This window comes from Pocillopora damicornis, chromosome 9, assembly GCF_964200805.1.
Source record: "Pocillopora damicornis chromosome 9, jaPocDami1.2, whole genome shotgun sequence".
NCBI lineage: Eukaryota > Metazoa > Cnidaria > Anthozoa > Scleractinia > Pocilloporidae > Pocillopora > Pocillopora damicornis.
The window spans coordinates 4,813,109-4,835,849 of record NC_142678.1 but is presented as its reverse complement, the minus strand read 5'-3'; the positions used below and the strand labels follow the sequence as shown (position 1 = coordinate 4,835,849).

Below are 22,741 nucleotides of genomic sequence, written 5' to 3'. Positions count from 1 at the left end.
AAAGGTCACTATTTAATGGATATCTAAAATTTTCCTTCCCCACTTAAATTTCCTCTGTGACATTGGTCTCTTAAATAAACTACCGTATCAGGTAACAAATCCTCACTTTGGCAAGCCGCTAGAAACCGTAGGAAGTTATGAAGCAATTTGTCTGCTTCTGGCCCGGTTTGTCAGACAAAATCCACATCTTTAGAAACATGTCTACAGGAAGTCTAGGAGATATTTTGAATGGTTTGGAGATAGAAAATAGACTTATTCCTTCTGAATTTTCTTGTCAAAGAGCCATGACTCAATATAGGTTAGTTACTACGCATGCTGTTGTTCCCTATAATACTTTAAATCTCTCTCCTTCGTCCTTACAAATTAGTTTTTTTATGTTCACCAAAATTTTGCTAAGTTTCCGGCTCCGCTCTAAGAAGTTCTCGCCTTACCGTCATTTATCCCCCAAATCTACTCATAGAAAGAAGATTTTCCTTCCTCAGAGCTCCCGTCTTTTAAATCTAGACCATGGTCTTTATGGCATCAAAAGGCCCTTAGCTACGCAAGATATAAGACAACCAGCGACAGTTGTCCGAGAAGGGTTAGGTTGCATAAAAGCCGGAAATGTTCTTCTAAGCTTAGGTAGAAACCAGTGTTTCCCCGCTCTCTAAAAAAATTCGTAAGCTTTAAACAGCTCTCTCGCGTTACAAAGTGTTCGTTGTATCCTGATGAAAAAGCCCTCTTTCCACTGTCGCTAAAAGCTACTCAATAGGTAACTTGTGAGAGAATTAAAAACATACGAGAAGCTTGTTTTAAACCCCAGACTTAAATTCCTTTAAGACAAGTTTAAGACATTACTCGAGAATTGCTATAAGTGGGCAGGAGAGGGTTTAAGTTTTATACGACCTAAATCGGAATTCACCGGATAATGTCTCTTGAACTTAATACCACAGAGCCGGAAGAGAAAGGGAACACTTTTCATAGGAAATATAGACGACAAAAGAATGGTAAAGAAGTAGTTTTCCTAATAATTGATTAAAAATCGGCGATAAAAACCCCTAGGGTATAAAAAATGCGATAGTAACCTCGGCTCCAGGACGTTTTTCATTTTAAATGAATGGAGTTAAAGGCGCCTTAGAAGCTAGATCGATGAGGTGAAGATTGCGGGGTACGCTGGGAAGGATGAGATTACGCAGGAAGGAAAGAAAATAAATATCCAGTCTTTGCTGGAAGATCAGAAAAAAAAAAGTTTAGTTGAAAGGTCAAGAGTGCATTTTACCGCAGCATACCGCAAAGGTTTTTTTAAAAGATATCTGAACGTGATTTAAAAAAAAAAAAAATTTTAAAACAATTTAAGTAATTGTTTTTCCAGTCAGAGTTCATTGAGAAAATCATCAATAAAAAATTAAGAGACAGGGCATTTTCAAGAAATCTAGAAGAACATGTTAATTTTTTTCCCGACATCTTAAAGCTACGAATGGAATGTAGATTTGTGCAAGGTGTTCCAAATATCCTCAAAACCAAGTTCGGAACATGATGGCATTTTCGGATTGCTCCGGATTCATCTAAACTTTTCAAATCACAAAAATTGGCGTGCGGCAGATAGGGTGATCCCGCGCACAAATAAGCTCATGCAATCGAACTGGAATAAAATTCCATTCATTGGTAATAAAAATTATTGTTCATAACAGTTTCCCTTGTCAGCGCAGCTGCAAAAGCTAGCTTTTCACGTGCTTTATCTTGGATAATTTATTAAGCCCAAGCTTCGTTAGAAAGTCCGGGTTATTTATGGAATTCGATAAAGTTTATCTAATTCCATCTACTCCAAAAATATATCGTTACTTGTCATGATTTTTTGAATAATTAATTGACGATTTTTGTAATCGAAAGGATGTTTAAATAGAAGTTGCCCACACTCACGTATGGATTGTGCTAGTCGAATTGTTTCTCGGTTCATTCTTTCTTTCGTGAACTGATTAACTCGCGGAGCCCTTTTGTCAACCTGGCCTTGTCTCATCTACAAGCTACTGCCTCACACACGTAAGTAATTAACTAGTTTTTGTTTTTTAAATCGACAAACCACACGCAAACTCACATTTCTAGTACAACAAAGACAAATTCACATAGTGCATTGTTTTCACCTGTACCAATACGCTGCTAAGAAGCGTAATTTAGGTGGAATTTCCATGCTTAGTAGCATTGATTAAGTTGGGAATTTCAGGTTTCACAATATAAAACATGCATAGTAACTGTACGAAATGGCAAAACTCGCAAAAACACAATCTTTGGAAAAACAAATCATTATCATTTCTACTGTAGCTTGTAATGACAACATTTTCGGTTATTTGGCTCATGCCCATAGCCATGTATATAATTAACCTCTCAGAATAGCGGGAAAGATACGCGGTGTGATAAAAATATTTTCGAAGCTGCACCTTTCGGATTTCGAAGGAGCCTTCTTTGTCGACCATTCTCAGGAGTTGAACCCAAACAATCGTTGCTCATACAAGGAACTGCTTTTTTTAAAATCATTTTTATCACCCTAATTTTATGTAAAACATTTCTTTAGCTTTTTTTTTCGAGAGAGATTTCAGTCCTGATTTGAACTCTCGCAATCTGACATACATGTTCACTTTCCCTCTTCATTTTATCCGCATATAATTCTATTGGAAGATGGTCGAGGACAGCCTGAATACATACGTGATAAGAAAATTAACGTTCCATTTTTCCGTGGTACTTTCGCAATAGAATATGGAAAACCAAACGTGACTCTGAAATAAAAGAAAATTTATCTTCCGCATTGATTTCACGGAAAAAGAAAACAACGTGACTTAAAATAACAAATCACCCTCTGTATTAAAACTATTTTGCAATTTATAAGAAATAAATTTCACGATAACGTCAGTTTAGAGATTTAATTTTTCCCCGACAGTTGTCGTTTACAACCTCTTCATGCTCAGAGGGGCGTCTTGAAATAACAGACGTGAGATAGTCAAAAATCCTCCTGCAATGGCATTAATTTATGCACGTAGGCGTCAGCGATATCGCGTTTTGCGGTCATACTTCCAAACTTAACTGAAACGTGTTCGGTAGATTATGACGTATGATAACATCACGTAGTCACAATCGCGCGATAGATTGGTCACCAAGGGACCTGGAGATAGCTTGCCAAATCTTTATTTTGATCTTTCATAGAAAATAACCAAAAAAAAAAAATTATTATTCAACCGATAGCTACTGTCGGCTTCGCCAGACTCATCCACTTATTCTGTTTTGAACTGATTAACGTCGACATCGAGTCCCAATCGGCTAAACTCTAAAAAATTGTTCAATTTAAAATGAATTATTGCGAAATACAAATAATTTTTTCGAATGCATAATCAAAAGGTATTGAAATATATATATCATATTGTACATATTCTTAGCTCGAAGACTTCGCAAAAAGTTGTCGAATCGCTTTTTTTTTCCTTTCTTTTTCTACTAGAAATTAAAGCTTAAATTTGACTTTAAGTATGATTGTAAACGGTGGTGTTGTGTACAAAACCGGCTGTATAAATTCTGTAGTGAGCTTGGATGTTCATGCCTCTTGTGTAATTATCCAAAAAAAAAGCTTTACTACTGAATTTTTCTGGCACGTACAATAAAATTTTGATGCACGCCTCGCCTACTGTCCATCAGCTGATAGCATACTTACATGGTGTGATCCGGTTTGATCGATGGAATATTTATTCGTTTACGTCAGTCAACAAGACTCTAAACGTAAGAATTATCCAGTGCCAGTTGGCTGTGAGCCTTATGTCCGCAACATCACCGACAGTAGTAAACATCTATATCATCCAATCTGAGGAATATCCTTATTCCATTACTTACCTAAGAGAAAGGAATATTTCATAACAGACTGACATGTTTTTTTCTGTACGTGGGGATAAATCATATTTTGGAAGGAAAAAACATAATCTGCAACATTTTTTTTTTAATATTTTCCGGAAAAAAGTTACAGATTTTATCCTTAAAATAATAGACCTGTTTACATTTTTAAGTATGAGTTCTCCTTAAAATTGCTACCTACGTGTAACGATGATGAAAACTTGTTCCAAAATCTTGGATTAGATCTTTACCATGTTAACTGAACAATTACAGTCTTACGTTAAAGAAATAAGTCATCTCCAGATGTGTACCAACGTCACAATATGCGTCGCAAAATCGCTCTCTGTCGCCTGATCCCTACGCGCCAATCATGTAGTTTAAATTCAGAGTGTGCGCTCGTCACATTTTCGCATTGGGATCTTGTAAACCTTTTGAATACGAGTTCTCTATTCAGCTGTTGTTATTGTTTGATATTGTGAGTTCTTTACTTAAATGAGATTTCTGCAATTGGGATCAGAGAATGTTCTGGATTGCTGTATGAGTTATCAATTATTATGGTTGATGATGATGTAAAACGATTTTAGAGGCTGTGCGGATTAAGCCACAATTGGCACAGTGCATCCTATCTGCGCAAGCGTACGCTGTGTCCAAAATTAGAAATAGCGTTTTTTGTCGATTGTATGAGGAAATTAAAGTTTTTTTTCGGCAGATTATCCACTTAAGAGATTCTTTCTCTTTAATAGAGTAAAGACTGCCTCACACAACATGAGCGTCGAAATGAAATACAATGCCTTGTGCTAATGTTTATCTCCAAAACAAATTTCATGACCCTCAGGATCTTCATCTTTTTCCCATGAGTTCATTATTGTCTAACTACAATGAAATTTTAATATAAAATGAAAAACAAAGTGAACAGCTGGAAATATTTGGGTGAGTTTTCCTCGTACTTTCGTTAAATTCAAGACAATTCTGCCAAAAAAAAATGGATGTTGTTTTAAAAAAAACTATTCTTCATGTTACACTGTGAACAAGAAACTTTATTTATTGTGTGTTGATATAAGCATTAGAGCTTAGAGTTGACTTTTACCGTTTCCTAGTTATTGCCGTAAACTTCATGCTTAAACTCATTACTAACTTAAAACCCTTTCCCGCCACCTTTTTCTTTCGATATTTTAGCGCCCCTACCAAAAATTTTGTTTGGTAAGGTAGCTACCCCCCCTCCCCCCGCCGACTCCCGCTAAGCCCCAAGGATACGATGGGGGATGCTTTTTGCTACCACTTGTAGGGAAGATCGACTAAACACTGTCTAGGCTAAAAAAGAGAGAAACAAATAACTTTTTTAATCTTCTGACAAAATTGTTTCATAATTGAGCGATAATGCGTTGAATGAAAGAAAAAAAAAGCGGAAAAGCCTGCGTCCTTTGCTGATTATCGAGTTATTTGGATGCTATCCTTAATATAACCTACAACGAAAGCCTAAAATAGACACAAATTTCTATTTTTTGCTTTTGGTTGCGAAATGCGTCATTTGGCAGCGACTATGTGGCCAGTTCAGCAGAAAAATTAAAAGATTATAGGTACGTTTAATTTATTTGATCATCACTTAATAGACTGAGATCAAACTAACATGCATTTTATAATTTTGTGTCAATATTCTACACGACAAAATTAAGTGGTAATATCATTTTTTCTGTTTTGAATCAGTAATTTTTTGACCTCAAAAATCTCGAAGAAGACTCATATTTTAAAATGACTCAGTATTCGCTTATCTCCGATTGTTATGAAAATTATTTTTCAAAAACTATCGTCGTGGTGAATTCCTCCTAAATTTTTTATATCATATGCATGATTTTGGTCGTGAAATAGTACACCCACGTCTAGAAATACGAACACTTATGAAATGTTTGTTCCACAGGTCTTAATTGTGGAAAGGCCAACATTTTCCGAGGAACTGTGGAAAAAAGGTAACAAAGACTGTTTTATTTTTCTAGTCGAAAGAATTTGGGTGACGGTTAGGCAGAAATAGAATATTTGTTTGGGAAAACGAATCTTTTGTACTATTTACTCTGCTGCATTCTACCTGCTTTTCGTTCGAGGAATGACTGTGAGCGAACAAATCCCCTTTGGGACTGGCCCCTACTCTGTTTTCTCTATTTTTTATCGTTTTGCGCTTTGCTGTATTTTTTCTCTTTAAGCTTACAAACAAAGTTTGTGTCGGTCGGTCGGTGTCTATGATATCATGCTTTGAACGATCCGTTTAAAATTCGCCTCAATAAGGATTTCGAAAAGAAATTGTGAACAATTTTTCGCATCAAAATTACAGCCACATGTGAATTGTCTATCTGCGATGCACAAAATAAAAAAGACTAAAATGCAGCACTCAAATACTTCGATTTCCTCTAAGTTTCAATAAATGACGTATTTAGCTGGAGCTAAAGGGCATTTATTAATTTTTACAGAAATAATATTCTGCTGAATCTATCGGATGTTGCTTTAAGAAGACCCAGAGATGGTTTTTTAAACAATTGATTTTATGGGAATAAGAGTGGCAATTTCTCCGATTTTGGATAGTCTAACTACAACTCTATTGCTCATAATACAAAAAAAAGTGAAAATCTGACATGGGATAGAGAAGCATTCGATCGATATAGAATCCTAAATGGAAATCATGTGTCGAGATTTTTTTCAGTAAAGAAAATAATTACATTCATATGCAACCTTTTTCGAAAAAAAATAGCTTGTATCTAAAAATGCACACCGTGTTTGATTTTGTTCTTCCGTTGTTTACCAATACAACAAAATTACCTCAGGTCCAATAAAGGCAGCTGTGTCTCTTGTAGAATTCGCTTTTCCCTAAATATTTCTTTCGAGCATAATGGGTGGTATTGCATTCAATAAGGTGAAGGTTAGACTTGGTTCCAATTCTCCATGACCATCGAAAATCTAAACCATGACCCTTGGTTCCAACCTGGGCGTTTTGCTTGTATTGCAAATGTATCGTTTTTCGTTGTTGTCGGTCCAAATATCGAACCTCACCGGCTGAAGCTCGCAAAATGCTGTCTTATTTGTAACACTTACCTCTTTCCTTCATCTCCATCCTAGCCGTAGTTTTATCCCGACACAGAACGCGCTCTTTCCTCCCCGCCCTCGATCAAACAGCGCGGATAGAAGGAAAACTAAAATTGAGTGCCGCCCTTAATCAAACGGCGCGTATGGGAGCAAAATTACCTTTGAATGCCGCCCTCGAACAAACGCTAATCCCAATCATATGAAGGCGACGATGATTTGGGAATTAGCGGGAGAATAGAAAAAAAAATTCGATACAGCTGGTACTGACACCATCTCCTCTAACTCGCATTAAATATTACAAGCTCGACCATTAGCTGATTCTCTCTCGGCAAAGAGGTGAATTACTACCGCGTTCCTCCTTCAAATTCAAATGATTTTCCCTGAATTGCTATTGTCAGGGATTTGAATGTGATTGTTCGTTTGCAGCAAAGAAAAGACTAACTCGCTCACCAGAACCTTTGAGAGCAATGTATAATTAACGCTACGACTTGTAATCGATTATAGAAGGCAATGGAAAGTTTGGAAGAAAGGGATTCACGCTTTCAAAATTATTTTTTGGCAAGTAGGAGTTTTTTCCGCTCTTTCCTGTGCAACACAGTTTTGGTTGGAAAACAAACAAATATAGAATAAAAGAAGGCAGGATAGTCAGCCCTGTAGGGCTTCCGCTACATAACAATAATAATACTTATTAATTTTTATTTTCCTAAATCTCCCTATAATGAACAACAGCATCAAAGCCCGCCAGAAATAAAGCTAACTGATCCTGGTATTCTTAGAGACAAACAAACCATGAATGAATAGACAACTGTATTTCCATTGGAATGTTGTAAGGACTTAGTTCTGAAGTCCTTATACATCTCAGTATTTCGCAACAGTTGACAAAAAGATTCATTTTCGGGAACGAACATGGTTCCACGAACGTTTACGACGGGGCACGAGTGTTAACAGATTCTTGGCCACAAATATTTTGAAGGTGCATCTACACCGTCACAGAAAGGCTTCATTTTCACATACATGACTCGAATTTATTCCATTTCCAGGGAAAAAGCTTATTCTTCATGGCAATTCATGACTTGCCTTTCATAGTTATCAGACAAACAACATCTTTGTATCTTACAAATGCATTTCCTCTACAACCATTTCTTCACTACAACAATTTTAACAGCAAGCTTTTTCTCCGCCTCTTCTGTCTTCAACCCTTCTCCTTTTCTAAGCCCTATTAAAGACTTACAGGAGTGCAAGTGCTTGGTGCATGAAACTTAATTTAAAAAAGGTCTGTCCTTTTAACATTTTTCGAAAACAACTCTTGGCCGATGATATTCAAGTCCCAATATCTTTCGATTTAGAACCCGAAATAATCATAATCCACCAAGTTCGGCCTAAATTTTTTCTCAGGGCTGAAACTTCTATCAATTTTCATCTCTTAAGAACAAAGTATTCTTTTCTGAAGGATGTCAAATCCTCTACGCAGAATTTGAAATAGATAATTGCCAAATCGTTTCATCGAAGGTAACTGTGTACAAACCATGAATCAGCATTTGCTAATGATGCTTAAACCGTAGAATGATCAATTTTTTGGATCAATTTAAAGAAAACATCACAACACAGTTAAAAGTTATATATTATTCCGAACCAAAAACACCCCTTTGTGATATTCATGGTTTCATTTAGGGATACCAGCCTACCTTCAAATGAAGTTAAGAAATGAAAAGCAGATATAGTATGTACGAAGTCCCCGTCAAGATTACTATGCATATTTTGGATCATAGCAGATTTAGATCGTACTGATAATAAGAAAAACACACACGCATGAAAAAGGCATTAACTTTATTTTAATACTGAAAGAAATATTAAAATGTTTAACTCTAAATACTGTTAAGTTCCAAAATTAACGGCGCCCATAACTTCCCGATTAACTCGTATCCTTCTCCGAGCACTGTGGTCGCAAACAAAAGCGTAAGCGTGCACTATGCATTAACGATTGGATTTTGTCGTATCGGGACATTGTGACTATCCTTTATTACGGACGGGAATTCAGTCAAATTGGGCATTAAGGTGTTCAGAGACAAAAAAAAGCTTGCTATTTATCTGATGTCTGCCATTTTATCCTTTCTTGACAAAAACCTTAATTACTTTTTCAGTCGCTTCTTTGAGCGACTTGTTCACAACCTTCCGCATATTCTGATAATACTAAAATTGGGCAAAGTTTTTTCCGAGTATTAGGGAATCGCTATTTTCGGACCTTACGGAATTTTTCTTCCGGGTTACATCAGTGGAAACTGATGTGGTTTACAATGGGAAGAAGGAAGAAACTAAGTGATGCGTATTCTTATATAAACCGCCCACACAAACTCTATTTACAACATCCGGCCATACAGAATATTTCATTCAACTGCATTGACCGGTTATACCAGGAGAATACCTTCCATCCATTATTAAGGTAAGAGATCGATTTAAAAGCCTTTAGTTCTTATAAGAAAATACAAGAAAAGGAAAAATTACGCCTCTTTCTTGAAATAAGATGAGAGTTCATAGCGAAGGCAATGGCAGACCGCCTTCAATTTGTGTTCACACACTACCACACAAGCATGCATCGTGCAAGACTCACGCAATGCCATGCTGTTTTACTATAAACTTTTCCAAAGGAAACAGTAGTGATATTGAATTAACAATAGGTAATTTTTCCTGAAGCGTAGAATTGATGCACTCCTTCACAACCAACGGCACAAACTTGAGTCATACAGCGACTACAGCGACGCCTTCGGTTCCGTCCATAATCTCGCCATTAAATTGGCAGCATCATTCATTTCTCGTAACAATTTATAGGCAGCAAGTCTTTCTTTACCAGCAATGCTCTCGGTAATTTTTAGTGCTTTTTTTCCGCGCTGTTCGTAAGTGCAAACCGTCTTAGGTGAAACTCAGTAAGCTCGTGTCTTCCACGTTAACCGGGCGTTGGGTATAATCAATTAACAGACTCAGTCTAAACCGGAGTAGTGGCTCCTCATACCCAAAAACAATTGTTACCTGTAGCCAAAGAAGAATTGCAGCAGGAGTAATTTCAGTCGCAAACAGGCAGACAATCTTCCACAGTGTCCTTTATTTATTGTTTTGTTTAATAATCTACAACGCCAACGGAGTTTGACATTTTAAAGATTCATATTTTTTTGCATTCTAAACCTCATCATTGTAGGAAGCCTATTGATTAAAAAAAACATTTTAGCTTCAAAGATATCACTTTATAATTATCCCGAAATCTCAATAATCCTCTGCCCGTCGCGTGCGATAGAGTTACTTCCCGGGAAATTATAGAAGACGTTGCCAATTTTCAAGCGCAATGCTGAACAAGAAATCTTTTTCTTACCATTGATTTGTAAGTAAAAACTGTTCAAAAATATCAAAAAGACTCCGAGAATGCTATCGAAAATAGCAAAAAGTGAAGGCTCTCAAAGGTATCAAAAAAATTTGGCGAATACGAGTAGTCACAAATACCTTAAAGCAGGAACTAAAATCGCCCTCAAGGACAGGAAGTGAGCTGTTTGGAAGGAACACACTACTTCAATCGGAGATGCCTCCGCACCAAGAACTGACCATCGATAAACGAGCACGTTGGCGTGCGTTTGCCATTTTACACCTTTTAGAAATTGCGTGTTAGTTTAGGGGTTATAAGCTTAGGGGCAAAAACATTTTCTTGTTCCCGCGCTGCAAAATTCATTTCCGCAACATATGTGTTTCCCACGCGCCTAAACTGGAACACGTTTGCCTCCGCACCCGAAAAGTTTGCGACACAATATTCTCACGTATAAACTTTTATTAATTTAAGAAACGAAATATCAGAGAGATTTTTCGTCCATGTAATCAGTTTTTTGGTGTTTATCTGACAAGAACTTTGTCCCGACGCTCCATGAGGTTTCAGTCGGAGCATCCCAGAGGACTTTGAAGGCCTTTTAAGAGCGGTAGGCTCATCAAAACCCTGATCGATAAATCCTACTTTGAGTACATTTGAAACATCATTTTCCTCTTAATTATCGAGAGTAGTTAATGAGTCGTTACACAATGAACAGCGCACCACAATTGCAGATTTTAATGCCTGCGGAGTCATTTTTTAAAACTTCTTAAACCACCCATTCGAGTATCACTTTCACGCAACCTTGCGACGAAATTTGACAACAACAACAACAACGAAGTTATCTTGAAGATATTCTACAGAAGTCATTTGAGATGCACCTGGTGCGACTTTAAGATTTAGAGTTTTTCGGCTAAGAAATGAAAATTCCGAGTCATGAAAGGATACTGTCCTACTTTACCAAGTCAACAGCAAACATATATTACCGGCCGTGTGCGGCGATGACATAGAGCTTGTTCAACCAATCTTTCAGAATCTACGACAACAACAGAGCGAGGTATCAATCCAGACTTAAGAAATTTCCAGAATGGACAAAAAAACAAAAACTGTTGATCCGTAAAAATGACTTTATGGCTTTAACCGAAATTACAGAAAGTTTGGGAACGTTTCTCTGGAAAGTTTTTGCAAAGGCGACAGATAGACATCTCAAGTTGACGTTTTCTCTCATTTGCTGACGGATCCGTCAAATGTGGTCACTCTATGGGGAAAAAGTTGTCTCGATGATAAATTCGTTACTGCTACCATAGGAACTTTTTTGCTTCCCTGTTTTATTCTACAATTCTTTTGAAGAACATTTGTGCACGGTCCGTTTGAAGTAAAAGAACTCTTAAAAGTTTTCAGTTTTTCGGTTTGCAGAGCACACGACCACCAAACGTGTCTTCGGGCAAATTTTTTAAAATGGCTTCACTTGTAGGTCAAATTTAACATGCGTTTCTGCGAAATTGAAAATCATACAGATATATAGGCTTGAAATCAGACTATAACATGGCATTGGGAAAGAATTATGATGTTACTCGATGACGATGGTCTTGCTTTGGACATTCAACGTTTGTAGTTTTCCACGAATGTTCCACTTTCGTAAACAAACATCAAATTAATCACAAGAGATTGCTTGACTAAAAGAAAAAAAGACAACTTCTTTATAAGTTCTAAATAAATATTGCATTACTAATACGAGAAACTTGGCGGACCAAAATGGTATTTTCTTGAATGCCCCACCAAAACCACGTTGGAAACAAGATAATTTTGGTCTTATCAACTGAGATGATAACATAAATTGGCCACCAAAAAGATTTCCAAAGCTGACGTTTCGAGCATTAGCCCTTCGTCAGAGAGAATGACGAAAACGTTGGAAACATTCAATTAGGATACCTCTTCAAGGAACAAACACTACATTAGCCCCAAACAACTTTTAAAATTCAAAGAAAACCGGATGAAATCTTTGTATCCTCGCTTAAATTAGCAGAAAAGGCCGCGAAAAACTTGTCTCTGTAACTAGAAGGAAAAGTGGAGTCCATTTTCTTTGATTCACCAACAAACGTAATTGGCAGTAACCAATGAAGACTTCACTAGCTTTGCCGCGATAAAATTCGCATCAGTCCTACTTTATTGTTTATTTTACAAAAAGTAAGTTAGAAACTTGTTTCGTTCCTAGTCTTAATATTAGAGTGCCCGGAAGACGATGGGACGAAAAGTGTCCTTTTGGAGCAATCGGCGATCATTCATGTACTCAATTTTTCTTTTATAAATAAAACTAGCCAAATGGATCGCAATTAAAGAATCTTTTAGATTCACGGTTAGAATCTTCGAGAAGAAAAGGCACCATTAAATTTAAAAACTGGGTCACTGGAGTCAAATTAGAAAAGATATTATTGAAATTCTCTTGAACGATCGAGAGAGAACATCCGACAAGATTGTACGACCAAATTTAACACTTCATCAAAACTTTTCAACTAAATAAAATGATCTACAATAAAATAACTTGTTTATCTGCTGACACTTGTTAAGATATTTCAAGTACATAGATCAAAAATGAACCTTTATATGAAGCTTAGGAAAGTTAGACAATTTTTTATTCCCATGGAAGACCGGAAGCAAAGGATATGAAGATGGAACTTTGTCTTTGGCTAAATTTCGTAGAAGATACCTGTCTGCTTTTATCTTAGTATGTAAATTTATGTCATAATAGACCTGAAATTAAACTAGATTAGAAAATGTAAAACTTTTTTGCTTGTACTTTCTGGTTTTACCGTTCATAGTTAAGCGATTTCTAACGACATCTGTGACGGTAGGACTCCCCTTTCGTACTGACATGAAATAACACAGCAATTTGTCTTACGATAATCGTAGGTTTAAGAAATATTTTTTAAATGCTGTGTATTACTTTTCATATTAAGATGAACAAACAGCTGTCATAAGAAGCGAAAAATTTTACAAAGGAATGCTTTGCTGGTGTAAAACCATATTGAAGATATCATGATGGCGACTGAAGAATACAACCAGACGTAGTAGGACCTGTTACAGCCTTACAAATCTTCCGTGTTGTAGCAGAAACTGTAGAGCGACAAATTTCAATTGATCTTAGTGTAAACTTAAAGAAAATATTTTGAACAGTTGTGGAAGCAAGCTCCTTTAGCTTTAAAAATGGGTTTATATTTAAACTGACATGAAACCTTTGATGAAGTTAGAAGCCGCCATTTTGTTTTTCACCGATTGGCACTGTCGGACCATGCTAAAACCTCTTTGTTTGAGCATCTTGAATTTGTCAGTTTTCTCTAAGGTTCATAAAAACGAAATCAGGTTTATTTGGAGGGTAGGTTTTGGTGAATTAAAATTAAATCGTTAGACGAAAAAGCTCCGTACATGCCGAGAAAAAACAGGCAATCTTAGAGCCGAGAGGTTCGCACTTGCATCCGCCATTAACAAAGTAGACCGGGCTCTCGTGACGTTAGCCAAATGCTTTGAGCGTCTGTTAGCAAGTCATCTTCTCTTGTTACGTATTCACACAACCAGGTATGGCTCAATCTTACATATCTGCTTTAGCTTATGGAGAAGACCTGAGGCCGATGACACCCTGAAAAAAACTTCATCTCGCTTTATTCCACTGACACGCTTTACGCGTATAGAACGTCTATGAAACCCTGCTTCTTCTGTTATTCAACACCTAAAGGTAGGTATGAAGTGTTGTTCCTTGTCTCCTAAAAACTCTCGCGAAAGCTACAATTCTAACAAAGACAAAGGGATGTTTTTTTCGTTATCCTTCAAACTCGAAGACGAAAATGATAACAAGCCTCCGCCAGTTGCGCCGGAGTCAATTAAAGAAGGACTTACGTTGTGTTGAAGACAAACCTCAAGGCAAACTGTAATACTCCTAAGCAGAATTCCTCCCTTAGCGAATATATCATACGAAGACTTTCGTTGCGAGTCTCAAAAATCCAGATGAAATAAAGCGTGTTCTAGCCATATCGAAAACTGACCAGTTTTCTTTGTCAGTGCCTGATTCTGAGAGTTAATCGTAAGTTTCCATGAAGATTGCAACAAAACCCCGAGGTATGGTTTGCAGAACGCGACTGCAACAGCTTCATGACTAGAACAGGCTAATAGCTCATGTCCTTGTATAAACTAGTGCCGGCTTAGAGCCGCAAAAGTTTCAATTAATTTCATACTACAAAGTGCATACAGAACAATAATCAGATTGAACAATGTCTAACTATGGCTATCAAAGACACCAACTCAATACTTGTCGATAGACCTTCTTCTCATAGATGTTTCTTAGAGCTTATCTCATAAACTTGAAGACAGTTGGGTTTGGCAATTGCATTTCAGAAATCTCACATATTTCAAAATTAAAACTAACTGTGAACACATTAACGCGCGATAAGGAGATGGTGGTGAAGTTTTGCAACAGCAGAGCACAGAGGAAAGTAATACTTAGCACTATTATCTTTTCAAACCAGCCAAAAAGACCCAGAGTTAATTTTACTTCCCTTGTTGGATAACAACACTGTCAATAACATTTGGGAAGACAATGGAGAAAGATTGGAGACACATTTACAAAAACGAACGGATATGTATTTCATTTTTGGTGGAAAGAAATGCGTAAAAGAGTGGAAAGGCTGGGCTCGTTCCGTTTCAGCTTTTTCTGGCCATGATTTTTTTCTTCAATTCAAAAGTGACCACAAACAAATTAGCTTGGTGTGAAATACGTCAGTAAGCTGTAGCATATTTGTCAGGAGGTATTTTGAATCAAAAAAAAAGGGAAAAAAATGACGAGAAAATAATTTTTTTTCTTCAAAATCAATGTCATGTGAATTTCTAACCACAACAGACATTCTGCAATATTTAGCGAGGTTACCGATCGCTTACGAGTTTATAGGGTACGTTGCGTAATGGAGCAAAAGAGAGAGATAAACAAAAACCTCAAGATGCATGTTAAGCGAAAATCCGGCTTTAGATGCAAATTGCAAATATCACTCAGAATAAAAAAAAACCTCAGTAGACAACGAATAGAAATGAAAATTAAACCAACGATCTCACAGATTTCGTGCTAAAAAAGTGACACTTTTGCTCTAAGTCTTTTCTTAACCGACTGCAATGAAATTCAGAAATGTCTGGTCAGAAGATAAATGTCTTCTTAAATATGCTTGCACCTCTCTGGCCCCCGGCATTTCAGTTGACGAGCTAAAATTGCACTCTGTTTTGCATAGCTGTAAAAATGAGTTGTGTCGGCGCTTGAAAAGTGAATTTTATTTGTCATAATATTTTGTTAGTTTTGACACCAGAGAAAAAGGAATTGCGTGAGGAGTTTGAGCGGCCGATGTTTGTATTACGCGAAATTTCCATTAGATTTGAGACGAGAGATTCGAGATCCCATCTCCTATTCTGTCAGGCAAAGAATACATCAGTGAATATGCTAAGTGCCAACATTAATTTTCTTTGCAAACATTTTTCTCTTGTTTTGCCGAAAACACATTATACTGCAAACAGTTTTTCAACTTTTAAAGATAGATTTGTATCCACGAAGCTGAAGAATCAAGAAAACACTGGTGCCATCCCAAAATTTTGAATTTGCAAGCTTAGAAAATACATTTTGTTGCTTTTAAGTTGAAAAGGTGTATGCGGTTTCATCTTTTTGCAATCTATAGCACTTTTTTCCACCTGCCTCAAATTCGTGGATCACGCTGAAACGCCAAAAAATTAACTATACCGTGTTGAAGCGCTTACCAGCGTTCGAAATTCCCGGAAAAACGAGATTGCAGGTCACACTTCAGTCAGTGCTCCAAATTATTCCACCCACGCACTGCCAACCAGGGCCAAAATAGAAACACAACGAGCTATTCTTCGTGTAGGATTTAAAATGGATTTTCTCCCCGCAAATTATGCAGAAATATCACACCTTATTGAATAATTTATGATCGCCTACCGATTGATTTCTTTCAAATGTCGTTTGCGATCAATCAACCGCCTCATCTCGAAAAGTATTTTGTTTCACAAAATGACACGAGAGAAAACTGGATATTCGCTGGGGTAAAGTCTGCCCTTGCGCGGCCGCGATTGTTTGCTAAAAAACATGGAAAAAAGCGCAACCCCTAGAGGGAAAAGATATTATTTATTAGAAGTATTTTTTTATAAATTTGCATGCACTTTCTTGACAAAAACAATGTTTTTTCTATCATCTCGTTTTAGACAGTCTTATTGTGTATTTATACACACAGACTTCAAATGACGTCAGCGTGACGTCAGAGGGGAGACTTATCTTGCGAGGAGTACAAAGACTCCAACGGTTCGACTTCTGTTCATTGAATATAATTTACGAGTCCAATTAATTTGAGTTTTTTTGGTTCCCGAGAAGACGTATGCATTTCTTCCGCTCGTAGGCGTTCATTTGCGTTTTGTTTAGAAACGATGACGTCAAAAAGTTTTTTCTAAGTTTTAGTGGACTCACATCTCTCGAACGATTCATTTCACGCTTTGATTCGGAAGGGGTAACGCGAATATACGCGTTTGAATTTTTTTTTCAAGCCGATCGCCTTAATCTTTCGTTTTTATGCGTCAGCCGGCTTACAGCGCTTAAAATCACTCAAAGAAGGTGGGTAAATTTCAGTTCAATCGGTGGATTCAAATGATAGAAGTAAATTTGACATGTTGTAAGATTTGATTTTATTCCTACTCGGGCGTGGTGGCTTGCCAAACTATCTGACACATTTACCGTATGTGTATTCATAGCTTCTTGTTAGTTTTAAATATGCAGATGATAAACTGTAAACATTAAGTCAGTTGGGTAGAAGAAAGAAAAATCTTACCCTCCAATGTTATTATGCTGTTAAAAATTGTAACGGTTTACAGCAGATAATTCGAATGTTTTACCTCTGGATTAATTCAACTCAGCGACGACAGGATCGAACCTAGGTAACGAATTTGACATCCGTTGTATATACCAGTTACATGTTTAAGCGAGTTACGTTTATAGCTCTTTCTTCTACATTGACAAGTCTTAGCGTCCAATTTTCATTATTTTCTCTACAAATAAGTCATCACCATATCTTAATAACATTACTAGAGTTTTGTAACCCCCGTGGGAAATCGATATTTTATGTGTGACAGAGTTTGGAGAAATAAATGCAAAAAAATTAAATATATCTTCAAAATTTTTAGATTAAGACTAATCTGAATTTATTGGCCTTCGGATCTCATTTCTATGAATGTATTCCGTGTTGCATGAAATATGTCGCCGGTGAATCCATGTATCTAGAAACCTCAACTAATCGAAAAGTAAGTCACGTTTTCAATTGCCAATGTAGAGATGTTCCACTAGCTTAAAAAAAAAAAGAAGAATTTATATTTGCCTTCGGCACTGAGCGGAAGTCCTCTATAAAAGGACTTTTACTTCCGGCAATTTCTTCTTTTCCTGTGACGTCAGTTACCCAGAAGTCTCGAGGCGAGCGATTGATGATGCTCGTGTGGCCGGTGTTACATTCTCTCTGTGTTCAAGCTATGACAATTCGACTGTTTTTAGGAGAAAATTATCTGCTTTAGCAACCGAATTAAGGAGGTCTCCTTTTTGTAACTAACGGGAGACGTTGCTTTCCATTTCGGGTTCCGGTGGCAATTTTGTGTCTAAAAGCCGCGGCCGTTCTTCGCCTTGTAATTGTCGACAGTTTTGAAAACCTGCTGCAGTTTTAGTGCATTTATTCGGCTGCTTGTCCTACCATCGCTGATACGGTTGAAAAGAGAAACATGTCTAGCGAGTCTTCAGGTGAGCTGAAGTGACCGGCGAGTGAGACTCCCGGGATTTGTTAGTTGGAGTTAAATTAAGCTCGCCCACGCTCAGAAATGTGTTACGAAAATATCGGCGTGGACGAGCTAAAACTTTCCCCTCACCGTGTCGGGAAATCTGTTGTCGATTTCATCTGCAAACTCTCGTTGATTATAAAGAGGTTTGCGTCACATTGAGGTAGCCTTTTGTGAGTTTTGAAGGTGGCTTTTTCTCACAAAGGGCGTTGTTCAACTTATGTAGAATTTTTTGGGGTTTATCTTGTTTAGGTAGATGTTTGGAGGGAGTGTAGTCGAGTGGAGTGAATTATTAATTAAGCTTTTAGAAGTTGTCGATTTCAAGCGAAATTTTTCCATCGGCGGATGGTCAACGCTTCTGTTTTTTTCCCAATTTCATTGTAATTATTTTCTTTCGAAATAATGGAGGCAATATTATAGTGTTAAGGATATCCCTCGAGGGACATTTTTTTAGTGGGAATTTAAGGAAGAACAACTTGTTTTTATTTAGGAAAAATAACTTACTTGACAAAGGTGCTCCCCTGGTCGTAAAAAAATCGAAAATGCGCAGGTTTTTTGTACCGTTTTGCAAATTTTAAGAGTTATTTTTGTTGCATGTTATACTTTGCTGGCTTTTTGTGTAATTTGGTGTCGTCAAATCTTCTCACTCCGTTTGATTTTACTTCCCGTTTCAGAATTAAGGCCGTAAATACGCCGGGGCTGATTCTGCAAATTTGGGCAAAAGTTAGATACGATTTCACAACACAAGATTTTTCCAAACGTTATGATCTATGGTTGGCAAGTCTTCACCTCACGATGATTGAAAATGGACATAAGCTGGCTTCTTTTTGAGGTAAGATTTAGAGCTGCAGAAACACTCTTATTTGCTATGGATTAAATTTGTTAAAGGGCGAGCAACTGCAAACAATAGGTAGCACAAATGTAAGCAGTGGCATTTTAACTTATGATGTAAGCTTATATAAGTGTACCTTACTTTGATTCGGTATAATCCTGGTAAAATGGAAATGAATTTATCTCCTTGTGGTCTTTGATCTGTTCATAATCTCAGCCGGTTGAAAAAGCTGTCCGTGGTTTTTCGAAAGGACTTTGATACGACATTGTGGAACGGATTAATTTCGCGAGGAAATTTAAACTGTTGTTTTTTTTTCATGTCTGACCAATAATAATTGTCTCAACTGAGGCTTCTGTGTTCATCTTTGATATGTTTCTGGATCTGTGTGAAGTTTAGTTCCAAAGTTAGCGAGAAAGTTGACTGTCTAGGATGGATTTAACTGTGCCTCATAGAATTTCAGTTCGAGGTAATAAATGAATTCCTTGTTGCAAGTGAAATGTTACAGTCGTCTGGACTGGCATATTATACCCAAGTGAAAATAATTGTTAATTATCAGTTTTCAAGCATCGCTCTTCCTAGACACAATTTGAACCTTCTTCACAGCAACAAAAATGTGGAGAACACATCACAACTGTTGTTCAAGTTGATTAGCAAGTGTGTGTGTTAATTTATTCAAATTTTGTAATGCTGCTAAACATCCTTCCTTAAATCCATTTGCACACTTTTGTTTATATACTACCTAGCAAATGCACTACAAGTTATGAACTTTTTATACAATCACTGTACAGAGTAAACCTGGAATATTGTAAAGCATACAACAATCTGTCTGCTTCCTTGTCAAATTTAAATCTCTGATCTTTCTGCTGTTGTCATTTGTGACAATTTGAATGGAAAATAACCTTTACCTTGGATTGCCCCTTATTCAATATTTAATGATATTAGCATTTTTTGATTCTTTATTGCATACCATATAATAGCAACTAACATCTAATCCTCTTTGAATACCCTGAGATGAGCTCAACAAGATATTTTGAAAATTCTTCCATATTATGTGGAATTAATCATTTAATTTTTTAAAAAAATACTTGTCAGTTCATGTCATGGTTCAAAGAAACATTGATTTATTTTTGTCACCTTTCTGTTGAAGCTGTGATGCTTTCAGGGGTGCAATTTAAATTTGTAAATGTGGCTAGGTTGAATCTGAATAGTTTTGCTCATATCTGTCAGTGTCAAAGTGTGATATTGTGAAAAAAAAGGGCAAATACAAATTATTTGCATTACCAGAAAGCCATTATCAGCTTTCATCCCTTTGTTATGTCAGCATGGTGAATACTAAACGAAACCATGTCATAATTACATTCAAAATATTTAATTAATTTATGTGATATTTCTTATGGAGAATGCATGTCTGTTTTGTGAATAAGAATCTTGTTACTAATTCTTCATGATTTTGAATGGAAAATTTGAAATATTGAAAAGGTTATTGTGTCTGTGGTAGTATTACACCAATTAGCAACTGATCTGTTTGAATTTGTGATGTTGTAACACAGTTGTTGTTACGTAACAGAGTTCATCCTTGATAACAGAATTAGGTAGTGGGGCACAGATGACATTTCCCATTATTGTCTGGGCTCAGAGAGTGCAAGGAGTTATTTTTCACAGAACTCAAACAGGAACATGATTTTTACGATGCCAGCTGTGTGTGAGTTCTCTTTTCTCAGAGCCATTAATGGTAAAACAACAAAAAGCCTTGTCCTTTGGGTGAAGGAGAAATAAATACTTGTAATTTTCCAGGGTTAGCATTTGGAGACATGTTTGCAAAATTGAATTGATGAATTGACAAATATGAGCTGAATAAAAATCATTTGTCTTTGACCTACTGAAACTCACCTTATGGCATCACTGTAGGAGTGCTCAGAGTGCTAGCAAATTCTGCTAATTCTATTACCTACTAATAAAAATATGTATGCTACATGTACTGTACTCTTTGAAGGAAACAACAAAACTTTTAAGTTTGTAAAACATGTTTTGACAAAAACTTCTGTCATCTTCAGTTAATTCATGTAAAAAGCATTGGAAGAGTATAGTGTCTTGATAGTATCAGGCAAGTCAAGAATTTGAAGAAAATGACAATACTTTTAAGTTTGCAAAACATGTTTTGACAGAAACTTCTGTCATCTTCAGTTAATTCATGTACAAAGCATTGGAAGTTGAATTTTATACTGAAGATGACAGAGGTTTCTGTCAAAACATGTTTTGCAAACTTAAAAATATTGTCATTTTCTTCAAATTCTTGACTTGCCTGATACTATCAAGACACTGTACTCTTAATATTTAACTTAAGGATACAGTAGACTTTCATAGGCCAATTTTTAAAAAAAATTATTTCAAAATAATTTCATTTAAAAGGTGTGAAATGTTTGAAAAAAATATTTGAGCTCAGGCTGAAAGATCACAAGCGTCTTCTTTGAACGATTTATTAGGATACGAAAAAGTAATGGATCACCTAGAAATTTGGCCCACATACTCCCACAGTAACAAAAAACTGTTTGAAGGAATTTTGATTCTTTGCATTTGATCTCCTGCATCTGATGTAAAGCTTAGCAGTGAAATCATGATCAGCAAACTTGATAGGGAAAGTGCAAAGCAGCCAATTGGAATATCTAGAAATCACCATACAATTTTGAAGATTATTTCCTTATGACTGAAAGTATACCATAGCTTTATTAGTGCAGTCAGATTTGGTACCTGATTAATTCACTTATAGAGATATCATTGTGCCTTGGTTGATTTGCAATCAAGCTTAAACTAGAAAAAATAATGTTGGGTAGCACATTCAAAACCTTTCCAATGATATATAGTTTATGGAGATTAGGCTTTAAATAGCTCTCTACAAATTTTTTTTTACAATGGACACCTGCAAAAGTGTTATTTATCCTTAAGGCACATTCCATTGGTCTGAATTTTCTAACCAGACAGATCAACTTTGCAAGTGAATAGGCTTTTTTTTGAGAGGTTATCATTATATGTTTTAGATAAATTCCATCAAAGGAATGGGTAATATTCAGAAATTGATGGGTTTGTTTGGACAATTCTGTTAAATATTGGAATTCCCCCATGAAATGAAATTGCGTAGTCTGGACAGTTAGTTCAGAATACTGAGAAGCATGTCTTGTTTCAAATGATTACATGTACGTGATCACACGTGCTTGCATTTAGCTGTCACTGTGTGGATGGCTCTCTGAAAAGAAATTTTAAAATCAAACTGCTTTAAGTCATTCAGTAAGCTTTAGGTGGGTTTTGACAAAAACAGGCACTTACACCTCCAAAATTTATCCACTGCACAGAGTGGACTGCATGTTTCCTCATAATTTCAACTCACAAAGCATTATTTGTGGTAGGAAAGGGATTTGAGAACTACATTTACAGTACTAGTGTGCTGTTTCTGTAACCATAATTCGTAGAAAATCTCTAAAACTCCTTCATGCCATGCTGGTAGTTATTTTATAGTGTATACACTGTTTGAGTTGATATCTTCACTTACACAATCAAATAATGTTGTTTGATAAACTATTAAATTCTCCCACCTACATGGACCACAAAGAGGAATTTTTAGTGATGTGCAAGGAGAACTTTCATTTATAATTATTATTGTAAGATTTTGGTTTTAAGTCTTGGTGTGTAACTATGTCAAAATTTTGAATTATGTATTCCAAAATTGAACAATAACCCTTACTTTTTAATAGATATTTCACTGATAGGTACAGATTTCTTGTGATCAATTGTCAATATCTGTTTGG

At 36.3% G+C, this 22,741-nt stretch overlaps 1 protein-coding gene and 1 long non-coding RNA gene across 8 annotated transcripts in view; one reads left to right on the top strand and one right to left on the bottom strand.

Moving 5' to 3' along the window:
• Positions 1-1,840: 1,840 nt before the first annotated feature.
• Positions 1,841-22,741, top strand: part of LOC113669932 (uncharacterized) — a 37,099-nt gene continuing 16,198 nt past the window's right edge. The window contains exons 1-3 of one of the 7 annotated variants that reach the window (XM_089183426.1): positions 1,841-2,019; positions 5,762-5,810; positions 18,784-18,941. The gene's annotated coding sequence lies outside the window, so the exon portion shown is untranslated. Of the gene's footprint in view, positions 2,020-5,761; positions 5,811-9,245; positions 9,356-16,619; positions 16,908-17,752; positions 18,075-18,783; positions 18,942-22,741 lie in introns of those variants that run through there. The other 6 variants (XM_089183423.1, XM_089183428.1, XM_089183427.1 and 3 more) reach the window with 6 other exon arrangements.
• On the bottom strand, positions 8,726-16,199 carry LOC149039742 (uncharacterized). Its single transcript, XR_016180017.1, has 2 exons — positions 16,043-16,199; positions 8,726-9,939 (listed from the first exon to the last, which is right to left on the bottom strand). It is a non-coding gene; the product is annotated as an uncharacterized LOC149039742 (long non-coding RNA).